Raw genomic sequence first — 18,955 nt, forward strand, 5'->3', positions numbered from 1 at the left:
AGTATATGTGCCTTTGTTCGCACTGGAAACAGACAAATTAGTCTGGGCCTTGGGTCAGTTTGCAAATTCATATTTTTATATCCAAGTGTTCCCATTTCTTCTCACCCTACTTCCATTTCTGACTCTTAAATAGCTTAGTACCCATGTAAAACCCTTCGAAGACATACTTTTCGAAGGGTTTTCTTAAACCCTTTTTCTTAGCGCAAACTAAGAGTAGATTTTGGGAAATTACTTTGATTGAAATGCAAAGTGGGGAGAAAACCAATTAAACATGGGTAAAAATTTGCACACACTCAGTAGGAAATGTCCCGTAATGAACAAAAGTTGGGTGAGAAACGGCCGTAAGTTCTGAGATATAAAATCTATGTCTTGTTACAGTGTGCTGCTATTATGTTTTCAGCTATTTTAGTTACTTGTTTTTACTAGACACGGTATTCATAATGTAAAGAATTAGCTGGTAACATTTTAACGTAGGGTTAGGGTCAGACAGAATATGGTCTTTTTGACCATGAATTGACATGTAATTGGTACAAAATATTCTGTGGCAAGGGATTTTTTTCCACATGTAAAATACTGAAACTGCCAAGCTAATGAAAAAGAGGTTAAATAACAACCTGCCCTCAGGATATTAGTCTGGTTTGTGTCTGTTATAAATAACTACAGTTATCCACTGTTATTATTAACAGACATTCATAACATTTAGTTATTTTATGTGTAAAGATGAAAATCTACCTTGCATGCCATTTATTACTATTATAATTACAATCAAGCTGTCCTGTAAATGCATTGCCATATGGTGGAGTGTTTTGCTGGCCTGTTATATATTACACCACACTGTAATGTTCTACTTCTGGTCTTGCTAATCAAAAAAGTCATTTGTTTAACAGATTGTCGTTTGGTATATATTTGCATTGTTAGTCAGCTGTTCTGTTTGTGCTGCAAATCAAACAGCTTTGTGTCTACCAGTTTGCCAGAGGCACAGCTAGATATCCTCCGAGATCAAGACTCTCATCTAATTTTTCTTCTAATGAAATAAAATAGGTTCTCCCAGTGTCCCTCATCCAAATGCTATGTGCAATGTCTGCACCTAGAGCCTCTGCTCCCGACACCTCCTTATTTTCTCTGCATGGAGTAACATATGAACATGCATATGAAAATTACCAGAGGCACCAGCATCACATATGCTGTAATGCCATGGATGGCACAATGCAGCAAAGCCAACTTTTCATTAGGCCATTTTGTTTAGTTGAAACAACAGATGAAGCTTTTTTTGTGTGTGTGTGTGTGTTTGTTTTCAGCTAGAACTGGATTGGCCAACAGCCTGATTGACACTGCAACTTTTAGGACCTGCCAACATTTATCTGCTGGCAACAGTCATGTGAAAGAAGGGCAGAAAACACAAGATTAGCAATAAAAGGTCTGATCTTTAGAATTTTGCCATGCACATTCTACTCGTTTTGTCGAACAAAACTGTTTTCTAATAGCAGTAAGAGGAGTTAAATTGTTTGACTTTGACTGTTTGAACCGTCCATTGGGCAAAAATATTCACATTGATTAAAAATTTTGATTCACCAAAGGTTTCACTAAACCCACAAGGTTTCCAAATCTTTTCATTCTAAATACATAATCCATCTCCCTTACTCCTAAAGGAAATCATTACATGCGGCAAAACGGCAATTGATGTTGACTGAATGATAGAAAATACTACATTCCTGTCATTGCAATTGGAGCAAAAAGTATTAAAATCATTGTCAAGACCACATTCCTTAAATGTCTAAGCAAAATTAAAGCATCTTTAGCCGCCTGCATCAGGCGTCACAGCAGCAGAGGATTGATTATCTCCTTACAGATTGAGGGGCTTTTAGATTCTCAGATGAAAGGGGAGACGTGAATGCAGTCGGGTCTTATTGCTTCATGTTATCAACATTTCAGCTACCAATATATGTACCAATACACATCAGATGCTCATCTCGCAGGTAAATACTTTGATTTCATGAATACAAATGGTTGCTCACAATAGGAACGGTAAGAATTCAATCTATATCAATCTGATTCAGAGACTTTGCAGGCTCTTAGAGAAGAATGAAGGGGTTCAGTAGTCGCCTTCAGATATGAGCTCAGTGTTTGGTTTCAGTGGAAGTTGGGGGGGAGGTATAATAATAAACTGACTGTGTGCTTTGCAGTTAGCCAATAGCTGCTGGGCTCTCAGGTCGGTGTGGGATTGACAATGTTTAAAGAGGCAGGCCAAGCAGCATCAGGGTCAGAAAAGGTTCCAGGTACCTGATCAACCTTAGACCAGTCCAGGAGCTCTTTAGTGCTCAGAAACTAAATGCGGGTGAGCAAAGCTTGCAGGGAGGCTTTTCTCATGAACCTGGCCAACGTGGGAGACGGGCTGTGGCGTAGGTCTGGAGATTCCTTGGAAAAACCAACAGCTGACGCTTGGTAGCAGGTGGGGTGCCGTTCTGTCCACAGGTGCGGCACAGATGCCTCTGAAGCAGAGCGAGCACCAGTTATCCTGGGACCCGGATACTCGCTGGAGTCTCCCGATTCCGTCTCACCCACAGCCTCTGCATCTGCTCAGTCATTCTCTTAGAGTAATTACACTTGACACCTGGTGGGCACATGATGGATGCTGGGAAACAAGAACAGAAATGTGACATGATTGTTTTACAGGGTTCAGTGACAACAGATTAAGTCAGATCTCTTCGCATGACAATAGTTTTTATGCCGTTTTATATGCCGATATGAAATAAATGGCGTCTATATTTCCTTAGATTTTATTTTAGATGTTCAGAATTTCAAAGACATAATGAAGAATAAATGAAACGTACAAGGAAATGCTTTCAAATTGGTGTCATAATTGCCATTTGGAAGATTCATAATTACAGAGTGCAACCATCAGATAAAAGAGTGTGGATAAAAAAAAAATGGAGTTGGACTTCTAATGGAAATCTGTTTGGAGGGGGATAGTTTCTAATAAGTAATTTTGCCTAATAAACTATAACTGATTTAATCTCCACGTTATCAGGCCAAGATTTCACCACTTTCCTTTTTAATTGGCTATTTTGTAATCCCGATTCCCAACAGAGCGGATGGTCTTTCTCCCTCTCTGGAGAGATACCATGAAATCAGTTTGAAACAGTGTGTCAATCTCATTCTGAAGTGGCCATCTGGCCAGTGTACAGAAGCAAGGGATGGCATGCTGAACCGCGGGGTCTCTGTGAGGCAATCATGAGCAGATTTACACAATGTGTTAATGCAAATTTAATAGAGACTTCCTATCAGCCACTTTAATCTTCCATGTGTTCTCTTGGCCCGACCAAAACCAATATTTAACATCGAGATCCCAAAAATAAGCATCAACTTTCAGATTTTTAAACACGATTCAAGTGGAGCAACCATATGTCAAAAATAACTAAGATGATTTACAGTCCTGGGTAAAACTATTAGCATACTTAGGCAAAATACAAAACACAGTTTTCAAACAATAATTTAATTTATTTAGGGGAAAAAATATTCAAATTAACAAGGCCTTATACATAAAAAAAAAATAGATAATTTCTCCCTTATGAACTATTTTTTGGAATGGTGCATTTAAATTCACAATCAATACCCACACCTCATTACTGCCAGACTTGTTCAAGAAATGACTTACACAGAACCTGCCGGACATCACGAAGTAGACTGAAAATGTCCTGCATACCAAAATGACTCCTACATCAACAATTCATCCAGTAGGTGACACAAAAACTCATAACTACATCAAATGCACTGCAGAGCTCCCCTTCCTCACTTAAGATTAATGTTTTATTTTCAGTAATATGAAAGACACTGAGCAAAAATTCTGTCCAAAAGAGCAGTTCAAGGTTAAAAATCACCGTTGACCAAAGAAAGTACAAAAGTACAAAAGCCTCTCACACATTTACCAAAAAAGATGCTTAGAAAATGTGGAATTATGAGAGAAAGTTGGACCTTTTGGGAAAGTGTGCATCCTAACATATCTGTCATTAAACTAACAGCATTTACAAAAAAGTGGGATGCGCTGGTGCTACCTTACTGCTGCAGGATCTAGACAACTTGAGGAAATGGATGAAACCATAAATTATGTTTCCTGCAGAAACCTTGAAAGAAAATGTCCGACCAGTTCAGTTGAGATACGTAAAAGGAAATTGATCTGAAGGCACAACGACAAGTACTGTCAGAAAATAAATGAAGATTTGGAGTGGCCAAGTCAAAGCACATATTTAAATTAAGACATGGGCATCATATTTGACAGAGTGTTTAAGATTAAAACCATTTTGAAAAGAAAAGTGGGGCAAAGTTTCTCAACGGTGATGTAAATGCTTGACGAAAAGCTGTTACTGTCAAACATGGTTGAATCAGTTAATTACTTTCTTCACAGTGGTTTGGGTAGCTTTTTTTTATTAATCAAGTAACTCCCAGTTTTTGCAGTGTTTTTTTTTTATCAGATAGTTTCTTTCAGTTTTCGAATGACTGATGCATAACAAAAAGGCAAAACATATAAATTGTTGTGCTGTAAACATTTGAACCATCATTGATGTTAGTTATATCCAGCTAAACAAACAAACTACTAACTTAAACTATAAAATAAAATGAAGTCATAGACAAAGACTGGATAATACTCAGTGCCACACACCCACTATTGACAGAGCCCAAACCATCGTGTATGTCTGCAGACTTGTGAGTCAGAAAGTCAAACATCAATAAGTGCTGAGATGATGGGATGTATGTCAAAAGAAAAGACTTTATATTTGTTTGGTCCAAGTTTCCAAGTAAATAAAAGATTTCTTTATTCTCTTATTTACAATAAAATTGAACTTTATGAGACAAAGCACTGTATATAAAATGAAATTAAAAACAAATACTATTGCCCAAATATAACATATATGGTAGATTTAAACTTTACTTGAGTGTTAAATCACAAAAAAGGATACAAATATAAAAATCAAAGTGTGAATTCACAAGCAGTTTTTACTGCCTGTATGATTTTATCTCTGAAATCATTTACCAGGAAACATGTAAAGAGATTTTCCAAGTCATTCCAATCATTCTTTTCTTAAAAAAAAAGTCACACAGTTTCCCACAATGTTACATTTCTTAGACATCCGTCAACATAGAAGTATGAAGAAGCTAAAAAAACAAACAAAAAAAAAAACTCTACGGGGTTCCAAAATGCCTTTCATAACACTGATTTGCTAATGACTGCGACTTATAGCCAAATGTTTAAAGACATTTTTTTTTTCTACTTGGTGTTTCAAATTTAGTTTGACAGAAGAACAGCTGAAGTAAATGACATTTTTTTAATTATTTCAACCAAAAAAACGAAAAACAAAAAAAAAGACTATTTGCTTTTGTTCAAAGACAATAAATCTACATTGTCTTGCAGTGTCCTTTTCTTTATTATTTGCTTTGGCCCTGTCGGACCCTTTGTTGTTTCATCATGCAGCTCCACAGCCCTGCTGCAGCAGTCACATATGTACCAGCAGTTTCCCCTGAGAGAACTGAATGAATGCATATTAATGAGCTTCCATATGAACACGCGCCACGACACTGGTGTTGTAAATGAATGAAGACGACAGAGGACCTTATACCCCTGCCCCCTCCCTTTCTATGCATAAATGCAGTAAACAAAAGAACTGATTCCACATTTTCACTTCACATTAAGTAGAGAACGAAAGATAAAACTTTTAAAAATATCATACATAAATTCTGTTTTAGACTAATAGTTTTTTGTTGTTTTTTTTCCTTGTGCTGTCAGAACATGTCAGGGATGAGAGGAAGAGTTAATGAGGCTGTGAATCATTTCCCAAACTTTAAGGAAACTTTTTAATAAACCAGCCAACTCAGAATGATAGTCATTCCAATCACTCGGATTAATAAATACTCCAAATTGTTTTGTTTCAACCCTCCAAACATTTGGAGTTTTATCTTATTTACACTTGTTGGACCTTTCAGCTTTCAGGCACCCTGAAATATCTTTTTTGTCATGCTACATTCTCAGCTAATTAAAATACGCTGAATGGTTTTCCTGCAAAATGACATTGTCATATCTGCATAATACAGGGCCCCGGTTTTTATAAATGGCTAAGAACAGGTAAATAAAAACCTTTGATTTCATTTCAGCTTGGATGTTTCTTAACAAAAGAGACAAGGCCAAAGACAGGCTGTGGATATCAAAATGGAAATTTCCCAGGGTGTTTAATTGGATGGCCACTTTTACTTAACTTATCTTTGCAGCCAAACTCATTCACTCGAAGTGAACATTTTCCAATTAAAGAAAAATAACTATTTCCTCTCAGGTTAAAAGCGAGCCTTTAACTGTCGCATTCAGTTTTGGCAGCTTGTGTCGGAGTAAACAAACAAAGCACTGAAGCAAAGTCCATTTTTGACCCCGTGAAGTGCATCAAGTTTGCTTGCATACCACAACTTCTTTTGCAAATTTACCAAAAATATATATATGCTGGAAAAACATGCGTGCAGCATTTGGGTTTTAATGTAAAAAGCATGCTTGTTTAAAGATCTGAAAATAAAATTCTGACACAAACGACTACCCTGAAAATCCCCTGCTCCTCCTAAGTCAGACAACATGTCATGAATCATGATAAACATTTTTAAATAACACATATTTTGCAGTTTCAACAACAAACTCAGTGAAGAACAAATGATTTCATTCGCTTCAGAATAATGGAAAAAATCTCCTATATTGTTTTTTCTTTTCTTTTCTTTTTTTTTTTTTCCTTTTTGTTCTTGGACGCTGCAGAGCCCAACATTAATCCCAACTGTCTGTAAAATTGAAGCAATAAAAACCACAAGCAGAGGCATCACATTTCACCATGGTGATGCTCCTCAAAAGTATAGATCCACAGACAAACAATGATATACTTGATTGTTTCAGTAAAGATTCCTGGACTCTCTGCATTCCCTTTGTTGTACATGAGAGAGACATTACACCAATAGTGGATATGACCTCATTTGCTGCAAAGAGGAAATTTAATTAACAGAGCAAACAGAGTCTGCCAATATGCCTCCACAGAGACTGCAGAACAGGAACCTGCAATACTGTCTTTAAAGACTGGCCAACAGCTGGACTGTGAGGGTTTTTTTTTTTTTTTTTTTTTTTGTCTATCTGCGTTAAAAACCGATAGATTCATATCTTCAAAGAATTCTGCACTCGGAAATTAGGTAGACTGGATCTACATAAACAGTTAAAAAGCAGAAAATTCTAAAATCTTCTTTATCGTAATAATTTATCTCGGAAAACTGCTCACTTGACTTCATCGCTGTTCTTCTTTGCTGCTTTTGTTGTGCCAAAATAAACTAAAAAATCCCAGGAGATACTGGTGTATTTCTTCTCCAATCCAGTTCATGTTTTGGCCAAACTTACTTTATAAAACACAATGTGATGAAAAACATTTTCCCACTCTACTTTGCGGTGGAAGCACAAACTCATCCCTGCACACATGCCAAAGAAAGAAGCCGAGCTCACAACCTTTGTCCTCTCAACATTTTAAAGAAATATTAACTTCTGGTTTATTTTCTTCTAATCTTACAAAAAACACAAAATCTGCAAAAAATAATATTTACAGTGTCTCTGCACGGTACTTTCTCATTTAGGAGTCAGACAAAGACATTTTATCAAAACCTGGAGGCGAGGTTGCCTTTGTGTACCTGCTGCTTCAACAAAAAGCCCCTAAAGCAAACGGAGCAGATGTCATTCTCAGGTGTTTTATTACCCGAACAAATGACAAGATCCAAATGTTTCAACTAACTAAAGATGATCTGCTGAAGAATTTAGGATACTGGCACTTGTGTTAGTTGTTTTTTCTATCTTTTAAACTTGGGATTTACTTTCAGATTTAGTCTGAGTTACGCCTGTTCTTTGGTTTGGTTTAGTTAGCACACCTTGAAGTTGGATAAAATCTGGTCTTGTATTTCAGTTACACTGGGGGGGGGAGGAAAGTAGCTGATTGCAAATAATGCTCCAGAATGAGTTTCTCTGCAGTCCAGTGAAATAAAATATATCTCAATTAATCTTACACACGTTACCCTATTATGCCTTAAAATCACATCATCCTGATTATGTGTTACATATTATCTTATTTACCTCAAATCTACAAAATTTGTTGGTTGAATACAATTTTTTGACTTTTGACTTTAATATGAAAATATATTTATTCTCAGTATAACAATTTTAAGAATTCAAATAAAACTGAATCATTTTATGGCATTTGCCTAATTTCTAAATAATTCAGCTGAGAACTTGAGGGCAGCCATTAGAAGATGATCTCAGGGTTGAGCCATAAGACTGTAAAAGAAAATATGACATAATAAAACACCAAGAATTCTACAATCTTGATCCAAATATGCTCCATTCAAAATTTAAGTGTATGAAAACCAACCTGTGGTTTGACAGGACCTTATGTTCCACGAAATCCACTTGATTTTCATACTTTCCGACTGTCTACCATACTTGTTTTTAACATGCAAACAAATATGGAAAAAGTAAGAGAAATTTCTGATAGCAGCTTCAGTTTTAGAAAAACTGAAGGTCGATAAGAGGAAGTGCATAACGAGATAATGGCAAGAATTTTATCTGAAATCTAACCTTCTCTTAAAAAGCTTTAAACACATTTCGAGTAGGACTTTGGACATATTCTAGAATTCTATTTGTAAATGAAACACCAAAGAGTATGCAAAACATTTGCCTTTAGCAGAATCATGTTTTACATGCAGACAGCCTGTGCTTAGAGATAGGATTAGCAATGAACAGCATCAATCTGATCCCAAATCTGTGGCGCGACTGAAAGTATATCGTGATTACAAAGATGCCCTAGTCTTGCAAGGGGCTTGTCAACATTCATATGTGATTTTGTGATTCAAAAACATGAGTCTAAGTAATCTGAAGATGTTTGAGGAAAAGACCAACTCTACAAAGTTCTTGCAAGGATCTTTGGAGGGTACAACAGAGTCCTTTAACATTTAACTTCTGAACATATGAAGATCATTTTCCTGCAGACAGTTTTCTTGACCAGTCATACAATACATACAAGTCAATTCAAATGGTGTCAGTCATGTTACTGACACCAAATGGTGTCAGTCATGTTACTGACACCAAATGGTGTCAGTAACATGAAAATCCAACTAATGTAAAAAAAAAAAAGATATATATATATATATATATATATATATATATATATATATATATAGTGTATGCATAATAATTGGAGGCCAAATCAGTTTTCTTTCACCATTTTACATTGATTTAATTAGGATTGGTTGCTACATCACATATAACTATAATCTTTTGGGTAAATAAGCCTTGCTGTAATTAGCTAACATACACATACATTCTGAAAATAAAGATTTATTATCAAATAGGATTATCTATGAACCATTGAACCTGTTAAAAATGTTACAAACCCCTACATCATTATTTTTGAATAAGTGGGTTTGCCAAATCTTTTGCACAGGAAAATTGTTTGTTTTCTGGTCAACAAGACAAAAGTTACATTTTCTGATTGAATTGATGGCTCTCTATGAGCTATGCTAATGACTGTGCAGTCTGCCTTGACCTCTCAATGCCTGTACAATTCACTGACATCCCTCAACCTGCGTAAAGGCAACACCCTCACATACCAAACAGGGACAGACGTAGTGCTCCATTACCCGTGTAGCCCATTCATGGTTATGATTATTATTCCTCCTCTGCCTGAGACCTAAAATACTTCCAAGGAGGACTGGCTTCACTGATCTTCTGGTTCCCGAATGGTTGAGCGGACTGATTTGTTTGCTGAGGGAATTGTTGATGTGCTATCAAGAGCCAATAAAATAAACAAGAAGTCTGGACCCCTTGATGTAAAGGCACATCATCTCCTGTCGGAATATGAAAAAGAACAACAGATTGCCATCCAAAATATCATTATATTCATGTTTCTTTCCCTTGCTCTTAATTTTTAATATAGCGGCATAATTGGTTTCTGTGATATAAAATTCTTAGCTGCAGTGAACAGAATCTTAATTTCAGTAAACAATTTTAAGCCTAATTTGGTATGAGACACAAATGGCCCAGCGGCAGCGTGCAACTCCAATTATGATAAGGATTAAGCACATGCAATCAAAAGATATAACAAGATATTGTGCGAAGATACATTTGGTAAAAAGGCAATTAATTGGAGAAGCATGACACCCTGCCTGCACAAGATGAGGCAGAAAGATGATGTTTCAACTTTTCTGTAAATTTAATGGCTAAGACAGCCAGTCTCCCCTTGTTTGTGTGAAGAATCTCTCGTCATTGCAAAAAAAAAAAACCTACAGTCTGTTGTATTTAGAGGAGTTAGACAAAACTGTTCAGATGTTTGGTGCTGCTTGTGGTCCCTGTCTGTTCTTGTAGAACCCAGGAGGCAAGGAGTGACTCACTCAGCCCACAAGCTGATTAACAAATTTTCTCATCCAGATGTCAAATTCGTACTTACTGGGAAGCACCAAAAAAAATATCTCTAAATAATTTATTTGAATGCAGAGTTTAGAGCAATTTATCATGACAAATGTAACGTTGAAGAAAAGGTGGTCTTTATAGGTTGCATGAAAAATCATGACAGATCCTTGCCAGTGCACAGATTACAGCATTACGTTGATGAAAACATATGTTGAATCTGTTCGGCTTCTGACTTTTCAACTGTTGGGAGAGATGATGAGATTAATTGGAAGCGAGATCGCTACTGAGGGACAAATGAAGCTGTCATTATACAGTAGGTGTTGAGTAATGATAGCTGGCTTGTCTTTATCCTCAATGAGACTATCTGCCGCCGTGCTTTGACTCCGACCCAATTAATGCCCCAGGTAAACAGGTTCCCACTACGGTCACAGCCTCAGTCCTCCTGAGACTGTTGGTGAAATGAAGCCGCACGTTTTATCCGTGCATCATGCTCGGAAAGTCAACTTGACAGAACGTGGAGCACTTGATAAACAGTCTATCTAGGGCACATCCAGTACAGCAGCTCTCTCAGGGGGGGCAGCTAAAACCCAAGACATTACGGGGAAACCCAAAGCAAATTATCCTGACATGGATGAAACAATAGCAAATTGGACAAATGATATAATTTGAGTCGTATAGGCCCCAGCAGAGTCTGGTTGTTTCTTGCACTCGAAGGGATTTCGAAACAAGAACAGTGTTCTATGGTAAAGGTCATGATACAAAGGCAGCTTTCTGTTTGGCTTTCACAGCGATGACAGTTTCTCAGCGAAACAACGCCACAAACAAACATATTCAAGTATTTTGCTTCTCTTGAGTATCACAAATGCCTGTCACAAGGAGATATTTTCTTAGATATTTTTACTCTCAGAGTTAGTCATTTTGCTACAATCTCTTTAAAACTGACACCAACTAGTAATTTTATTAGTTATATCTTATTAGAACCAAATGCTCCAATCTCTTATTCCACCTCTTTCCAAAGGTGCTCTATTAGATTAAATTCCAGTGATTGTGGAGGTCAGTGAAGTGTGGTGGTGAACCATTTGAATATGATTTGATCTTTGTCATCTGGTGCAGCATTACACTAGAAATAGCCATCAGAAAATGGGTACCATGTGAACAGAAAGGTGTGAACAGGGTTAGCAACAGCGATTTTCAGATAGGCTGTGGCATTTACATGATATTAGGTTTAAGTTTCACAGCCCATAGCATGTCAAGAAAATATCTACCTATTATACACCACCTGCCTGAAGCATTAGGAAATGTAAGGATGGATAAATGCTTTTATATTGGTTACACCAAATTGATAAATGGCGAGATTTATCAAACTTTTCCAATCATTCATTGTCCAATGTAAGGCCCAAAACACACCAGAACTGTTTTGGGATCTGATCCAACGGAAAATCAGGTCAGATGACGAAGTCAACTGGGCCGAGCAGACTGCTCGAGACTCCCTATGACTATGTCTCAGACTGTCCAAACAATATATACCAGCAATTTGACAACAATGTTATGAGTGAGACAGGAAATACAAACTAAAATCTTTTACTCACAAAAAAATGGTGAATTTACCTATGGCATGTCCTGAGTAGCACAGAGAATAAATGAAAGAGTGAAACAGCGATCTTACTCAATTAGCTTTCGGTTTACTGCCGGACTGGCTTGTGTGGACACCAGTGGGTCGTCTGGTGTATACTCCCACTTTCGTGAGTCTGATGGTCTGCAGAAGTGGTGTCGTGTCAGAGCCTGTGTCTTATGAGAAAATCTAGTCAGAGGATGAAAAGTGGTGAATAAAACTATGCAAATCATAGCCTTAGTTTATTCCAGATTGTAGGAATGGCTCCCCCTGTGGTCCTACGCTACTGTACTCAATCTATTTCAAGGCTTGATGAATTAAAAGCATTAAGACACTGCATTCTAGTTCCTCTGATTGTAAAGAGTGATCTAATGAGCTACTGTTGCCTTTCTATCATCTTCAACCTGTCGGCTCATTCTTATCTGACCTTTTCTGACCTTATCTGATCAACTGTGACTTTTTGAATATTTTGTCATCTCAAGCCATTCAAACACAACCATGCCACTTTCAAAGTCATTGAAATTTCTGTTCTTCCAAATTCTGATGCTCAGTTTGAATTTCGGCAGGTCACATGTTTCTGTCATTGGCTGATTTGCCATTTGTGTCAACAAACAGTTGAACAGGAATGTCTAATAAATGGCTTGTGAATGTATGCTACTGATGTCACCAACCAACAATATCACTACCTTCTGATTCCAAACACGTTATGTCCCCACTTGTGTTGCTAATTAGACTTGATTAATCACGAGGGAACAGACAGATGTAAATGTGACTTACCACTTGAAAATCAATTACAATTTTTTTTTTTTTTGAGTCAGAAGAACAAATGTGTTAAATAAGTTCAAGGGGACAAAGGTCTCCATGGAATTAAAAATTCCTCTCATGGCGTACAGGCGTCTGCTAAGAGGGTTGCAGGTAAGGGAAAATCTTGTTCTAGACGAATATTATGCACTTTTCAGACGGAGGGAGCCACAGCAAGCCATTAATCATCCACTACTGACACTGAAAACCTTCTACCCCTCATAAGGGCAAAATAACCTCTGACAATGATAGGAACTAAGTGGCCAGAGATGATGGGATATTGTGTGGTAGTTTATGTTGCTCTCATCAGCAGTCCAGCCAGCCTGAGACGATGGAGCAGCCATTTGACACAGCTCCCAGATCATATAGAGCAGCAGGAAGGGACATTATGTGGTTAGCCACAGTAAAATAGCCACTGATTCAAGGAGCATGCCGTTCCTCAAGACAAAGAAGCAAATCTTCACATAGACAAAGAAAACTGTACTACATATACCCATATTGTCAGCTAAAGACAATAAGGGTATAGGTAAATGTTCACCAAACTTGCCTTTCTTTTTAGTTTTGGTCTGTTCCAACAAACAGAAATACCAGAAGGTCAAGTATTCCAATAGTTGACCTTCTGGTAAAGTATTGGAATACTTTACCAGTATGGTACTAAAACTGGAATACTGCTAAAGTAATACTAGATCCATTCTGATCCATTCTGAGGAGTTCTCATGACACCAATGTTGGAACAATACACCCAGCTCAAGGTACAACAAGATAACTGATACTGGGTTCATAACAATGAGACAAGACATTTACCCAAAAAATCTAGGAAAATCTAAGAATCGCAGTTTTTGTGTCTTCACAAATCCCAATCAGCATTTTAAAGAATCTGCAATCAGTTTTAAAATATTCCAGTCCAGAAAACTATCCACAGAAAATAGCACGCAGAATTAGATCTGCCTCAGTTATGCCCATATTATCATAAATGTTGCCCTCTAATGAGGCTAAATTAGCAGATTACTGTAATATTTGTCAGAAAGTAATGTCATTTGTTACGTTTAAATGGCCATTAGCAGTAAAACAATGAAAGATCTCTAGTATTTGCAGCTTCATGAAAACTGAGTAATGTCCTTCTGCAACTAATTGCAGTTACAGCCACCAACTTCAGCTACATGTAAGCAGAGAAAATTTGTCACCAGAGAGCTGAATATTTCAAACAAAAAAAAAAAAGTTCCCTTGAGAAAGGACCTACAGCAATAATGCACATTTGCATCGCAGATTTCATGAAGGCATGAAGCTGATTGATTAATAGAGACAGAGCATGCCAAGCCATATCAAGAGCCCTGTGCAGGTTAAATGGTGCTAAGATTGTTTTATATCGTCTGTGATTAGAGGATGAGGAAGGAGGGTTTGATCTCCCAGACTTGCTGACCTTCTAATCACAGGGGGGCTTTAGATCCTGCACCAGAGACTTCAATAGAGCACACTGTTTGAGTTGGAAACAGACAGCGGGAAGAAAGAAGAAAACACAAAACTGGACTCAAGTAATGCTTTGATAGATTAAATGTTTTTATGAAGATTCAATTTGAATACTTTATGCCTAGGATGAAGTATTTTTGATGGAATGTGAAACACGGCAATTTTAGTTTATTTAAACTAAAACTTTAAATCATAAAGATAAATAAGACGACGCTGTTTGAGGTTGAAAAGTACAGATTTTTTTTGTGTGTGTGTGTGTGATGTGATCTCACAGAAGGCTCCCTACTCCTCTTAGTTCTAAAAAAGTCCCAAAGACTCAATAATGAATTTTATGTGATTGCACTAGACTTAAATTTAGGTTTGTGACCAATTTTCTTATTTTATTTATTTTTTAATGAGTAAATAAAAACGGAAGCTTGTTCTGCAAGGCAAAGATGGCCAGCACAAAAACATCCAACTAAAATTAGTCTGGGATGATCCGTTTTGGGAAATTTGGGGCAGTTCAAGCAAAAATAAAGTCCACAAATTGAATATACTTTCAATGATGCACTAAAATAGTTTTATCAATCTAACAAATACTGTTTCAAACTGACTTTTCAGTTTAAAACATTTTGACATATTTGCATATTTGATCAGAAAAAGGGAAAGCTATAAGGTGCTTCTGTGGTTTGCAAAGGAAAAAAGAAAAAAAAAAAACATCATAAGTACAACATAATTATCGACATCATCAAAACTAATTATGGATGCATAAATTAAATGCATGTCAGCACCCCCATTGTCCAGTGCATATTTGTCCTCTGCACAGATAACACTGCATTAACATTACAATAGAAGGGCAATAATGGAGCTGCCCAGCTGGGGCTGAGGGAACATGACAATGAGCCTCAGTCAGCCCTCAGTCAGTCATGGGCCTCAAAAACTAAACAAAGAAAATCTTTTAGTTTTTCTCTTCCTCCTAAACATAAATTTTAGGTTTCTGAAATTTGGTTGAGCCTTCTCTTGCATGAATTACTCACTACCATGTAATTTTTAGACTACCGAGTGCACCAGAATATAAGCCGCACCCACCAACTTTGAAAAGAAAACTAAAGAATTTAGTTCTTTAGTTTTATTGTTATTTATAAAAATAAAAATGTGTCCATATTGTGCTGAGGTTTTTTTTTTTTTATTTAAGAAAATGTTTTAATATAACTATTCAACTTTAAATTTTTTCTTTCCCTTTGATAAAGTGGTTCAGTTTGCGTTTACCACTTGACCTGTATTCTCATTTCTGATTCACTTTATTTTTCCATAGTTGGTCACAATGCTAACATTGCTGTTGCAACTTTGCTTCACTCACTATCCCAGGTTTGTTTGTGCTAGCGTTGTGTTGCAGTGTACATCTATGTATATGTTTTAGTTAAACATTTCTGGTTTCTTTTATTTCAAGGCACATTTATGGTAATTTATTGATCTTTCTTTTTTCACTCACCACTGTTTGTCCATGTCAGATGCTACAGCCTGAGTAGGTGTATGGGAGGAGCTGGCCCAGCATTTCCTGTTCAAATGACTGTAACACTGATTGCATCACTGGGTTCTACCAAACTGAGGGGTTATTTTTTATTGTATTGTATTGTTTTTTGGGGGGTTTTTTTTGCCCTCTGTTACATGTTTTATTTTGCAGGCCATTTAGTTATGTAGATAAGTTTGTAAGTTAGATGAATGACCTTATTCCTGTTTCTCTGTTTAGATTTTGTTGTTTGTCTTGACTTGTTCTGTTGTGGTATGGTCTAATGAAGTGCAGGTGTGTTGCCAATTTTGTATAAGACCAGTAAGATTTCAAATGCTCAAAAATTAATTAAACATAAAATAAATAAAGCAGTTATTAAATTGTTGAAGGAAACAGGATTATATATAGGAATTTAAACTAAAGGGAGATACTCTGGTCCACACTCCAGCATAGTAGATGGTGATAGTAATTCTTAAAATTGGATGTCACCCTCCAGTAAAAATCAGAAAGACGAACAAATTCTCAAGATCAATGTCAGATCCTAAATAAATGCTAAACAATAAAATATCAGACCATCTTAATCTCATTCAAATCCAGACTTTGAGACTTAGACCTGATTGTGTGCCTTAGATCATTGTCCACAATATTTGAACTTGAAGACAGGGGTTCTCAAACTCAGCCTCCTCAAAAGCATTTCTCTGTTTAAAAAAGAGAAAAACGGTACCAGTTCAGTATGCATTTGAATTTTGGGCTTCTAATTGTTTTTCTCAGTAATGAAGAAGTAACTAAGAAGAAACTGCATTGTCAACAATTATAGATGGGAAAAGGCATCTCATACAGACACCTCTCTGCTAAAGTTTTCACACAGACCAACGGGGACCGCAGTTGTCTTGGACATTTGGGACTTAAGATGAACAAACATAGCTTCTGTTTGAAATTGAATGAGCACCAAATTCAATATTTTGATAAGAAAAATGAAAAACTAGCCATTTTCTATCAGACATTACAATAATTTTTATGCCTCAAGGGTTTTTTTCTTTTATTACTTTTGTTTTATTATCTGAGGATGACTCATTAAGACCCAATCTGACATTTTCAAACCAACTAGATGATTTGAATGTAAATATTACAATATATGTCAGTGGATTCAAGTCTGGCGAATAATTATTTGTCTGAAAAAAAAAAAAAAAAAACTTCAAGCTGAACAACCACTCCACTTTTTTAAGCTTTTCCATTCTAATACCACTCAGATAACAAGCCAAATGCTGAGTGGAACCAAAAGCTATTTAAATTTTCAATATTTGAGCTCGCCGTCGAGAGTCTGTTATTTGTCAGGCAGTCAAAGCATCTCTGAAATGATTGATTGTCAAACATTCTTATCCTCAATCAACAAGAAGTGACGAACGCCTCCAAATGCTCGATCCACATTATTCTCCCAGTCTTCTGCGCTGGGTTCAGGCCTTTTTTTTTTTTCTCCTGAGCTTCAGCCGTCACACCAGGCCTTCTCCTCTTCAGTCAAGACACTCTGAGAATCACTGGCAGCTCATATATCAAGGGAGATCCTCACAGCGGTACTCCTCTTCCTTTTTCAATGTGCAGGGTAAGTATTTTAATTAGTTGGCTAATTGTCTAAGTAATTGGAAGACAACTTAGCTCAAAGAGTAATCAATCTCTACAGGGCTGTGTTCTATCACATCAAAAGATCTGTAATTAACATTGCAAACCATGGGATGGTCTTTGACTGAGCTCGGTAGCGTGGGGGCGTATCATCACAGATAACACAGAGGTTGAGGAGACGGATCTGCAAGGCCTCCAGTGTGCTTGAAGACGAGATCCACTCAGAGAAAAGCGGACTCAAGAAAGCAGAGGCAGACCTGTGTTATCTTCAAACAACGCACATCAAGTATACAAAAACATGTTTATATTGTCAATAAAAAAATCAACATGATGGTATCGTTCCAAAACTCGAACGTCCAATGCATATCCTGATTTTAAATTTCCCCACAGAACCTCCGCTAGCTGGATTTTGAGAACAAAATTGGCAATTCATTAAATGTTCTCATGCATCTAGTATCAATTTCACTTTGCATCAAAGCTCGTGCTGGGCATTAAAAGAAAATTATCCATTTGGGATGAAGAGGACTAATCATGTCTGAGATTCATTCATTTGACGCCCCTTAATTTCCCCACTGTTGAAAACAAGACGTATAATGAACAATTATACATAAAGTCAATTTCAGCATTGTGGTGGAGACTTAATTAAAATGTTCCAGCTTTTAGTAATATAAAAGAGAACTGCTTACAGTGGGGAAGTTTATTTGTCAATTTTAATGTTAGAAGATGCATATTTTTTTTTTATGGAAGGTAATGAGAATGACCCAAATGGCAACTTTCTCTATATTTCCTTTTCAAACACATAAAAACATAAACCCCCAAACCTATCTTCTAATTCAAGGAAAGCAGTTGACATAATTGGGTAAATTGTAAAAAATAAATAAATAAATAGAGCAGCTAAATAGCTTTTAGTCTTCATAAAGTCTGGGAGGAGGTATCAGATTATCAATTAACGAATGTCGGCAAAATGCGAAAAATGACTGTCATGCTTGTGGCAGCAACCTAAAATGGATAATTACGATGAAACATCCAGAGGAGAGCAGCAATTGGAAGAGATGAAATTCCCCTAAAGAATCCCTCCCACCCCTCTCTGCAGCCCGGAAGGCAAGGCGAAACTCACACGGTGGCACTGACAGATTGACAAATAAGGTTAATAAGTACTTTCCAACCCTTCCTGAAGGCTAATCAAATATTAATCCTTAAGGTGTGGTCAGCAAAATAATATACACAACAAACAATTGGTGGAGGGGAATTGATCTAATTGATTCTCTCTCAAAACTGTTCAGATAAAGAAGAAGAAGAGGAAAAACAGGCGGGGGCGGCGGCGGCGCCAAGTTGGAACTGTAGGAATTCATTTCAGGCTGAGAGTGGACAAATATTTGGATATAAACGCTTAAAGCAATTTCAATTTTTAATCCATCTCCACATTCTGGTGGCTCTGTGGGGGCAGTTTGCTCACCGCGTTCTCACTGTAACGTGGGAGTGAGTTTTTGCTCATGACCCCCACCCACAGCCG

General features: G+C 36.9%; 1 long non-coding RNA gene across 1 annotated transcript; it reads right to left on the minus strand.

The window, feature by feature from the left end:
* Window positions 1-1,404: 1,404 nt before the first annotated feature.
* On the minus strand, window positions 1,405-15,872 carry LOC106965237 (uncharacterized). The gene is made up of 2 exons (XR_001428587.1): window positions 15,808-15,872; window positions 1,405-2,632 (listed from the first exon to the last, which is right to left on the minus strand). It is a non-coding gene; the product is annotated as an uncharacterized LOC106965237 (long non-coding RNA).
* Between the last annotated feature and the right edge of the window lie 3,083 nt (window positions 15,873-18,955).

The sequence above is a fragment of the Poecilia latipinna genome, unplaced genomic scaffold, assembly GCF_001443285.1.
Source record: "Poecilia latipinna isolate Pla-1442-1.1 unplaced genomic scaffold, P_latipinna-1.0 Scaffold1788, whole genome shotgun sequence".
Classification (NCBI taxonomy): Eukaryota; Metazoa; Chordata; class Actinopteri; order Cyprinodontiformes; family Poeciliidae; genus Poecilia; species Poecilia latipinna.